General features: G+C 37.8%; 1 long non-coding RNA gene across 1 annotated transcript; it reads right to left on the bottom strand.

The window, feature by feature from the left end:
• Positions 1 to 6,062: 6,062 nt before the first annotated feature.
• On the bottom strand, positions 6,063 to 10,990 carry LOC136344935 (uncharacterized). Its single transcript, XR_010733059.1, has 3 exons — positions 10,895 to 10,990; positions 10,758 to 10,841; positions 6,063 to 6,225 (listed from the first exon to the last, which is right to left on the bottom strand). It is a non-coding gene; the product is annotated as an uncharacterized lncRNA (long non-coding RNA).
• Positions 10,991 to 11,725: the final 735 nt, after the last annotated feature.

Below are 11,725 nucleotides of genomic sequence, written 5' to 3' on the forward strand. Positions count from 1 at the left end.
CAAAATTCAAGGAATTCTCATAAGTAAAAGTACTTTTTTCGATTTTTTTTGCAATCATTGATATCCTCATAGTGGGCCTTTAGATACGGACACACTGTATATGCTACACGAAATGACAGAATTCCATGATGAATTAAAAAATACAATGGTGTACAAGGTGCTCTATTAAGAAAGAACCCGAAGTTAGCCACTTATATGCTCTTCCCAATAAAAAAAAATTGAGCGGACGCTTTTATCTGGTTAACTTATGACCATCAACCTAATTTTATTGAATTATATCAAACCGCTTTTGAGATAATAATAATTTCTACTTCAGGCTTCTTTAACACCCTGTACGTTCGTCTAAATAAGAAATTACCCTGTAAAATCGAAATTGAATGAGTTTCACGTGAATTCGCATTAACCCGCGATTGTCGCTTCCGCCTTTGAGTGTTTGATTCTGAACAGCAATCCTGGGCCGTGAATACAGAGAGAATAACGAAAGGAAATTGAGAAAGCTCATAAAACTTGATTAGAATTCCCAAGCAAACTTTATGATCTATCTGGCAGCTGCTCAAAGAACAATTAAAAAAAAAAAACTAGATCGAGGCGGATTTCGCTATTATTCTTAAAAATCTAATGCGAAATCCAACTGAATCTGTGCAATCAAAAATAGGGTGACGTGGTGTGACGGCTTTTCGAATGGTGATTTAATAAATTAAAAGTGAAATGGACAAATTTAAAGCTTTCCATTAACCCAATGCCGAGTACAGAAATTAATAGTGAATTCTAATCGTATTCGCATTCCCTCAAGTATCTGTAGAACCCTTTGGCTTGATTTAATCTGTTTTAAAGAGACAATTGGAAATATGTTCCTTCGACGCCCTCCATGCCCAAATCTGCGGCAAGAAAACCGAAATTTATTTGTCAGATTTCTACATTTTGCCGGTTGTCACCAGAGACCGTGGCACGTTGTAACCAAGTCGTTTTACAAGTCCGAAAATTTATGTCTCGTGTTGGTCGTTGTTACCAAGTGCACTACTGCACAACGAAAGGACCGACAACGACAATGAGTAGAAAATCCTCGTTACTCACCGGTGCATCTAGGTCATGCACATGAATATTTTCAAACCGACCGAGGCCAACACCGACTGTTTTCCAAACTGTATTATCGACCCGTATAGGTTGGAATAAAGCGAGTCTCCCCAATTTGGGGAAACGATTTCTACCAAAAGATGCCATTCCCTAAGAAGGAAAGTCCCAATACCCAATCACAGTGCGTGCAACCCCTATACCTCCACGCGCAATCGATGGGTGCCTCCGGCCAATCGGTGCGCTACGCACAATCGCTCCGCATTCGAAATGACTGCTGATGCCTGCAATTCTCTCCGACCAATCCTGGACGGCTGCGAGTGTCGGAATAGTGAATTATAGGTAGTTGGTCTAGCCTAATAGGTAGAGGGGTCATTTGATTTTGGGAGTGGGAAAAGCTAGTAATGAAGACCTGATTCAAGAATTTCTCATTATTTTCAAGACTGGCGAAGCACTCCTTGTGTTGTTTGATGTTTGGATCTAATCGGATCCTTGGAACGGCTGCACGAAGGTCTTATAACTCGAAACAGAAATGGAAATTGTTTCAATAACAATAATTTCAGCAGTAAATTCCTGGGAGTGTCTCCTCAAAGCTAAATTTATTAAAGCAGAAAGAGAATTCCTGCTCGGAACGAAAATATTTATGCGCTTTCGTGCGACCCAGATAGATATTACTCGTACGGTTTGCGCGGGGCGTCCTTACTCGAATTTATGATTGGCCTATTTTCGAAAATCGTCCACGTCTAATTTAGTATTAGTTGCCGGGAGAAAGGAATTTAGTTAAGTATGTATTTATTTTCGGTTGCTTTAGCCTACATGGCTTGGCTAAAGTTGTCACGTGTCTCTCAGAACTCACAATTTTTTAACAGCACTGAGGTATACCGTAAAAGAGTTCGTTGTTCTCAAAGAGACTCTCGCTTTTGAAAAGTTTTGTATTAAAAAAAAAAAAACCTTTAAAAAATATTATATTAAAACCAAAGGAAAAAAAAACGTTTTTAAAACTTTTTTCCAAATTTAACAACGATTTTTGACAGTTGACAGTACTGACAAACAACGGCTGAAACCCAGTGGTAAATGGTCAAATTTGACTGGCCAAGAACCACGTTGGCCAACTTACCGAAAAAATGAATGAATATTCTCCAGGACTGAGACGAAAGAGATAAATCTTTGATAGCTAATTCGCTTCAAGCATTCCAAATAGCCATAAACGGATATACGTATGTATACGGTAAATTGCATGCAGCGGATATAATAACTCGTTATCAAATAAGGGTAAAAGCCGTTAAGCAAATTTATTATTCTCCCTTTTAAATTCCATGACACTCGCCTATTTATAATATTTTGTATAAACATGATATGTGTAAAGAAGTTGTTTTTACCCTCGTTTCTGTCACTGGGTAAAAAGTACAATACTGCGGTGCAAAAGATTCAATTACATAAATGGAAACAACAAAGAACTAATTTTAATTATTTTTATTTTTATTTCGATCACCGCGTGACTGAGACGTGGACAAAACGACAGCAGATAGGTAATAAAAGTTTCACCCTTTTTGACATACAGGTGTGTCAGTTCCGGCTGATCGGTTTGTGCTGGTTTGTACCACTGTCTGATTACTGTTAAATTGATCAAAATAAGTAAACAAATGAGAGGTTCATTCGTAAACAGCAGACACAAGTCAACAAACTTTTTAGGAACGCGAATTAAAAATCATGGTGTCAAACCTTCTAATCCGAAGAGCGTTTGCATTGATCCAAACTCTGCCCAAATTCATCCCTATTAAGGGTTAAATTATTGATACATCAAACACCATTAAGAGTTTAACCCTAAATACAGTTAAATTTGTTGTTCAGCCACCAGATGTACCCTTTTCGAGCATCTGTTCTCGGGAACCCGGTGACCCAAAATTTCATCATCGATCTGTTGGTAGTGTCGTCCCATACAAAACTCAAGCTCATCCCACTGCCGACGTGAATATACAGGATAGTCTCCAGATAAGACGTCTATAAGAATGTAGATATTGAAAACCAATCGCAATCGTAAGTACCGAGTCACATTAGTGACGTGAAACTGGGATCCCTGAGAATAAGCATTGCGCAAATATCGAATTATGTAATGTAAATATGGTCTCTTTACTTCAAAAGTTTATGTTTGTTATTATGCGTGATAAGAACAATTATCGCTGCATGAAGGTACGTGCGAAAGCTGGTCTGCGCTCACAGAGCAGAATACAAAGTTATAAGGAGACTTCGAATCGACATTTTCGTAAAATTATTTATTTTTCACCTAAAACGTTCGAATTTAGTCCGGTCCTGTTTTCGGGGCTGCACCCTGTATGACAACACCGTGGATATAATCTCTGCACATGCAGATGAAAAAAATTGCATGGTTCTTTATAGGACGATGGCGCTGCCCTATTTTGCATTTATATTGTAAAGTGACGTCACACGCATATGGGTGTATTTTGAATGGCCCTTCTTTGCACGGGGTGTTTGTTGGGCCCCCCTGAAATTTGGCTGTGGAAGCGGGTTCAAGGACGCCTAAGGTTAAAGGGCCTAGAGTAAGCTTGAAAGGAAGGGTGTACTGTTTAGTTCGCAGGAGAAAGAAGCAGAGGATCAGAGAGTCCTTAAAAAGTTTCGAAAATATCTAAAATTTAGAAAAAAGCCGTTTGAGGGCGAGTCGTTGTCAAAAATTAAGTGTATGTAAGACCGAGTGCTTTGTCCCTTTCTTCTGCACGTACTTGCCATTTTTGTCAGTTTTTTTGACATCTGCTCATGTACGGTAAAGTATACTTCGCCACTCTCACCCAGCTCTGGGTGCTAAGTCACTTATCGCAATCAGTATGATAAATTAACTTATGCTGCAAGTATGTCTTTAAATAAAGGTGCCCGCACACTCGGTCGGCTCAATGAAGGATCCGGGGGGGCACCAAGGACAAGCCCTCTCATTTTTTTCGGATCTTGCGGAGCACAAATAGCTAAAAATCTCGAGAATGAAATTCTTCATCATTTTTCTAATGTATTTATAACGTTTTGTCCTGATTGAGATCTCCATATATTCATTCAAGCTTTCAGATTCTTTTCACTCCAAGGGGAGACTTCGGTCGTTCAGGTCCGGAACTTGATCCTGCCGGTGCAAGCACGAGAATTGACCCCAGTCGACCAGGTTCTACGGAGACCCCGGCGGTCCAGTATCAATTTTTATATTATTCATTTTGACATTTGCTTTTATCGTATTAATATGTTTGCGTTGCTGTTTCTCGTTGTCTCCCGATGAAGACCCGAATTAACATTTCATAAAGGGCAATGTGCAAACCCCCCCCAGGGAATTTAAATGCGAATAAGATTCTCGTAAAATCATGTTGCATCCGTTACTATATATCTATGTTACAAGAAAGGTCTCGTAAAAATGCTATACAGCTTGCCTCACTTTTAATCTGTGTACTCTCAGGGGGTGGCAGAAATGCGCAATATAAAATTACTTTTCGCCGACGCCCTGTTTTTTAGAATAACGTTTATTCATAAATTCACCTTATTTTTCGAGTTTCTGCCACTGCAGACGCAGGTGATAATTAAAACACCCTGAATATGACCGGTCCAAGAACGCAGCGACGTTTCTTCCTACGTAGTAACTATATTTAAATTCTTATTCTTATAAGCTTATTTACGCTCCTACTACATTGCGGGCTCCGCATCGGATTTTATGTGAGATATTCGAATCCGAATTGTGTAGGAAATTTAAAAAGTGTGAATCTTCAAGTTTGTATAATACACGCAGGTCGCGCATTACCTTCAGATAAGTAAATTCTACCTGTCAGCCATATTAACGCGACTCTTACCTGCCCAGGCTTCCCATTGGCCTGCCCGATAAACAATTTAATCTCATTGGTATGTCTAGGAATATGGGTTGAAAACCTCAACTTGCCATCTTCAAAGCTCATTTAAATTTAGGACCTCGACCGCAATATATTATTTCGAAATTAGACGTTTCTAGGCAGCTCTTTGTTCAGTCTTCTGCCAGGGCATGGTGGTCCGCCATTTTTAAATTAAGGTATTCTCTGTAACATACCGGGCTGCTTATTTATAGAACCTCTTATTTATAGAGCATTATTTTTGCACCGTTTTGTTCGATAAATTCTCGAAAATCCGTATGCACGAGGAAAAAAGTGTGGCGATGTATAGGTCAAGCACATAATAATGATGACAATTAATTTTCGCTGTTGGCTTAAATCGCCTTCTTAATATGTATGTAATATTGTCACGTTCTTTAAGTTACATATCGTTCGTTATGCAACAGTTGCGTCAATAAAAATATAGGGCGACCGACTAGACGTTGAAGCATTTGCAATTAAAATGTTTCGTGGGAGTGCGTTGTCGCAAACGACACGGTTTTATTAAAGCAAAAGTGATCGTTTTCGAAAAAAATTAATAAGCTTTTTAACGACAAGCATTCTCAGTAAATTAATTTACGTGTTTCCTAAAGATTTCCTGAGTCAGCTAATCCAGCTTAAACTAACCCGAAAAGTACCTCGTCGGAAGATGCCCGTTGAGTATTGGAGATACGCAAATTGACAATATTTCCATAAGTAACACAGCCATGGCGGGGGGCAATTAGGCAAAAAGCCACCTTTTGTTGCATAACTTCAATGCATTTTTACAGAGAAAGTTTCTCACAAAACGTTAGATCGAAACCAGAATGTTGAAAATACACCATGAGAAACGCCATCTATCGACGTCAACAATTAACATGTTTTCCACAAAACCGAGAATTGCGTTGGAAGAATGGTTTCCCTAATGTACAAATATTACTCGAGATGACGAAAGAAATATATTGACAAATGATCAGTCGATCTGCGAGTTACGGGTGCCCCATGAGCACCAAACTCCCCTCCGATTTTGCCTATTTCTGTTCCTCATCGCTCCCAATAAGAAATGCCCGTCTTTGTTTCCATTCGAGTGAAACTTCCTCGTCAGCATGGAAGGCTGAATGGTGATTTGCTTGCAGATCTGCCCATGTCGACCGAGCAATAGGTACCAACACGCTTAATAGTCCTGGTACCAGAACTAATAAATCCTTTTCTTTTGCCGTATGCTCGTGCACAATTCCTGTACGAACGAGGTGTAATCCTGGATTTGGGTTTCTGCATGACACGTTGCCTTGAAATTAAATAGCACGTTTTTAGGAAATAAAGTAGACAATTAAACCACCATAAAAATAAGAATTAGGAATTTATGTAAAGAGTCCCATTAAATAATGCGCCATTAACTTGTCACCAACGACAAAATGACGAAAATTAACAATAGAAGAGTTGGATGTGCCAGGCCTTGGCAGTGGTCCTAATATTATTGTGATCTAACGGCGTTTACCTTCCAAAGTAGAAAAAAAAAACAGGAGCAAGAAACCCATGCACGCCTTATGCGTACTTCCTTGCTGGATGGTTGCATGATTAATACCTTTACATGCCTGCAAATGAACATTTAAATCGATGCTGATTCATTGTGGAGTTTTTCTAATTGAAAACAGTTATGACTACATAACCGCACTGCTAGCAGTTTGATTATGCGCGAGTTCCACATCCGTACTGCCATGGCAATTTTTCTTTGACTGTTTTACGTTACCTATTCTAAGTGTACGTAAAATTTTCTCAACAAGCCGCGTGTATCCTAATATATCTAATGGCGTATAATGTGAATAATATTTTGTGCTTGCGACTACTTAATAATGAACTAATATTGAACTTGTTCATTGTAAATTAAATAAGGGCTATAGAAGGTCAGAGGGTATGATGGGAAATCTGCGGGATATAAAGTATTTATTTCCGCTGGTCATTTAATTCGCTCACGTTGCCATGGTGCCCATTGCAACAATATGGCGATCGCGAGAAGTCGCATTCTTTCTTCTAAGCTACCATTTGCGTATTTTAAAGCGATATTTCATTTTACTCGACATTTTTTAATTGTTTAAAGTTCAAAGAGATCCATCCGTCGCAAACATACAGAACTATATACTGTAGTTCGGCAACGTATTTTTTAACACGCGGCATGTTGGGTGACCATTTTATATTTGTTTTTATTAAACCTAAATAAAAGTCAACCAATTGCAATAATTATTATAACGCCTCATCAAAAAGTAATTAATGATAACATCGTGATATTACTTATTTTTACATTTATTACATTAAAAGTATTTAATTTTAATTCATTTGAAATTTAATGAAAAAATAACGAAGTCTGTCACATTAACAAAAAAAGTCTACATTTTATACCTATTATAATAAAACGTGTGATTTGAAAATTTAATCCTGTCAGATTAATTTTGTAATAAATAAATGATAAGGTTATTTAAATACGTTGTGGCTGTTGATAGTGATCATTTGTACATAATATTGATAAGAAAGGAGACAGAGACGCTTGTCCACTTACTTATTATCCAAAAATTGGATTTAATTTCTTCAATGATCCTGTCTTATTTTCTGGTTATTTGTACTCAGTGTCATTCTCCATCTGTCTGGAATAATCAATTGGGATTCGCTTGCAAATTTCCATTTTTTAATTTTATTATGTAGTTCATATTCATTGCATCTACTTCGATATATGTGCTAAAAACTCCAAATATTAGATTCTTTTAAGATTTAACCTAGGGAGTTAAATGTTTGTTAATGTCTGGATTCCTGACTTTGCTAGCCGAACAGGAAGGATGATTTTAAAAGTTAAAAAATTACCTCATTTCCCTAAATTTTATTAGTTTTTCAAATATTGTTGATTTCTTGAGTTTTAATATCATTTTCCTCCACTTGACTTCCGAATCAAGCTCCCAAAATAACCTGAGCGTAATGGAAAATGAGTAACTCAAAAAAATATGAGGATGGTTGGCAACATTAGATGAATGACATGGAAATTTTGATTGTAGAGAAGTTTAGATGAAAGTGAGGAAGAAAAGGTATGGCTCCAGGAAAGCTCAATATCTCATAAACTCTGGAAAGGGCGAAAATGAATTGAAATTTTGATCTCTTGTATCTGAGAAACGAAGATTTTACGGATCCAAGTTTGTAGGAACTCTTTATTTTATTTTTGGTGGAATGCCCTACAAAGATTATGCTACTCAATTTCCGAACACCTTATATAATAGAATTTTTTCAGTTTTTTAAATTTTTAAGTCGATACCATCAATGGTAGATTCGCGCAGTAAGTTCAAACAATTTGGCATAATATGTTTGTCTTTTTCATTTTCAAATCTTAGCTAGATAGAAATCTATCCAGACCTTTTCGGGATGTAAAAAATCAAAACGTTTCAATCAAAAATCAGGCCCCCCCCCCTTTGCGACCTAGTTTCGGCCTGCCACTGGAAAATTGAGGCCTATCGTGTTGGGGGTTGGGCGCAAAAGGGCTCCGCCCACCAGGGCCCACGTTGCCTGGAGACACCCTACGCGTCGTCAAGGTTACGCTTGTTTAACGGCGACGACATCCGAAATTTGGCAACGGTGATCCGGTGGCCTCGAAGCCCCAGCCGGGATGACGGGAAGTTCGGAAGTTTTGGGTAAATTGGCCTGGTCTGGGTCTGGTGGGTGACGACAAAGGCGGGACAAAGGAAACGTGAAACGTCGATAAATTGATATTTGAACGGCGGAAAAAGCGGTGTCAATCAGAACTGTTTCCTTATAAGTGCATGGATTTATTTCGTTTATTGCATAGGTCCTTAAACACATGTGAAGAGAGAATTTTGCCAAAGGTGTACGCAAATCAGGATTTTGAAAGTCTGAAGTGCTTCAATGAGAACTTTTTTGTACAATATGCGTTATAATTTTCTGAATTTATTACTGTTATTTCCCCTTAATCGATCCCAAAATCATAAAAAAATGTGCTATTCTCCAATTTTATTTTTTGGATATTACTTACATGAGACCCTGCCTTTACTTGTTATTACAATTATCACAACAACATTTTACATATAGCGATTTTCATGGCACAATACTTCCGTCAAGACACTATCATCGTGAAAGTGAGCTACAATCGACAGCGGTCTTCCGGAAGTATCCGGTATAAATACAAATATTTTAAATTTTTCGGGCATATTTGGGCAGTTGCAGCAGTTTGCGAAAGGGCGCATTCAGGAGTTGCATTGCACACACCAGAGTATGCGCTAATCATGGAGAAAGCAGAATATCACGCTGATTTACGTGGTGTGTACACTTGTCATTCAGAAATTGGGCTAGAGCGCGCACCTGGTCGCATAACAAATTTCTGGTGCGAGTAGTTGTTAACTGTCACTTTTTGTTTCTAATTTTTCCAAATTATACGAGGTTCAGCGCCAGCTTAACAGAAAAAAATGAGTCGGACAATGCTTTGCCGCCAAAATTCTCATGTCGTGTGTCTGAGAATAACATTAAAACGTCTGTTGATGAGCAGAGAGAATTCCTCAAGCTAGATTTCTGCAGCAAATAACAAAATAAAAAATTAGTAAGATCCATAAATCGATAAAAAAGGTGAAATAAAGTTTTTCCAGAATTTTATTACGAAAGGAACAATTTTACTTTTTAGTTGGAGGTAAATTATACTGTTTTCGTTTGATTATCATTTTTTTTTTCATATTTTATTTTATTTTATATTGCATAATGGCATTTCTTACTTTTTCTCATCTGCATGGTTCATAGTTTGTTCACGATACAATTGAGTTTTTAATTTAGTATCGTCAGCCGTCATAACTAAAATAATGACCCATCGTAAAACAATCGATCAATCCTACAACTTATCGGCTCTTTCCCTTCCCATTGTAATAATCGACACACGTTCCCCATCAGCCGGGCTACTGTCGGGGCCAGCTGTTGCCAAATGCAGCCGAAGAAAGTGCAGCGACGTGACAACAGCGCATGCTCTCGGAAACGCATTGTTTCGGGACACCGCGTGGTGCGACGTTGCCGCTGTTTGTCTGTCCTTTGTCGGGTGATTGAACAGGGAAGAGAATATCAAAATCAAGGGTGAGAGATTGTTGTGATATGCGATTATTAATCGTTTTAAGGATACGATGACTTTTTGAGGTTATTGTGTTATGGCGAAATATTTGTTTGCGAGACAGAGATAGCAAAGTGCATGGGAGTGTGAGCTTGTTTTGTTATTGAGACAGTAGAACAAATATGGATGTCAATGGTCTTTTTGCAGTAATGAGTCTGTTCATTAAGGACTGTTATTTATTCTGTAATGGTGATAAAGTTGTTTTGTTTTTATGTCTGCCAGGGTTCTATGCACGGTGACTGATTAAGGTCGAAGTCGAAATGGGCGAATTGAATCATTACATGCCGAAACGAAGCAATTTAATTTCAGTTTTATATTATTTAATATTTAGTAAAACATGACAACAGTGGGGCAGCCCGCACATAAAAAAAATTAAAAAAAAAATCTTTACCGATTATCTCAAGTGACACGAGGTCCGTTAAATTGGGACAAAGTTGGGCAATATAAGGCTTAGTAAGTGTAAGGCGGTGCTGCCGGTACGTTGCGAAATATCCGGGAAAGACTGAAATTTTGTTTTTTGTTTATAAACCTATAACGACTCGTCATAATAAAATGGAACGGAAACACTTTCAAAGGCCTTCTTTGAGTATTTTAACAGTTGTCAGTTTCCTTTCATTGCTCCAAGTTTACTGTACATAAAAGGCAATTTTTTCTTTTGATTTTGGCTAACCTGAACTAACCTGGAAAGCCGGTGTCTCCAATCGGACAGGGATCCCCCTTACAGGTTTGAAGGGTCGGGTTACGCCTTTGAGACTGGACGGAGACTGGACAATATGCAAACAGATTTATTTGCAAATTTCGTAATTTTATTACTCACTTCATATTCATTGCACCTACTTTACCGTAAACGCTAAAAATTTCGAACTGAAATTATTTCTCGCAGAAAATAAATCTTCTATTCAATTATCTTTTTTGTTATCTCATTTAACAGTGGCGCTCAGCATGGGGTCAAGCAACCTTCTTTATCACAAATGGAAATTTATGCTGCTATTTAGTTCATTGAATTGATTTCCAGTTTTTGCCTTCATTTGGCGAAACAACGGGGAGTCGAGGCTGGCTGCACCGTTTGATTACAATTGCAAATGATCGCTTCTTTAGTTCCTCAGTTTCGAAATCAATGGATAATAAAAATAAATAAATAAATAACTGTAGTCAGGAGAGACAGCGTCTTACCTATGTGTTTTTCCTTCAAAGGGAAATTTAGAACTACAAAGTGTAACATTAACTCAAATTACAATTTTTTAATTGTAAATTACACAAAATAAGTGAAAGCACCATTTGTTAATCGCATCAATTCCCACACGTACGTTTATGCATGAATTGATTTTTGCCTTCATGTCGCTACGTATCGAAACCGATGCGCAAACAATACGAACTTTTAAAGAAAGCCATTAATTTTTTCCTAAATAAATTAGAAGAAAACGATGCAAAATTAGGTCAAAAGCCGAACTTCACAGTGGCAACAATGCCTTGAAAATATATTCGCATTTCCCAGTCGCTGGAAAAATGTTCTTTGTCGTCGTAGTTGGAGATATTATCGGGCACGTGTGGAGAAAATGCGGCTTTCCGCCCCTTTTACCATTTGCGGCATTGATTTATTAAGACAAATTAATGAGGAATTGCATTTAAAAGTTGAAGATAAGGAGAG

This window comes from Euwallacea fornicatus, chromosome 18 (genome assembly GCF_040115645.1).
Source record: "Euwallacea fornicatus isolate EFF26 chromosome 18, ASM4011564v1, whole genome shotgun sequence".
In the NCBI taxonomy this organism is placed as follows: Eukaryota; Metazoa; Arthropoda; class Insecta; order Coleoptera; family Curculionidae; genus Euwallacea; species Euwallacea fornicatus.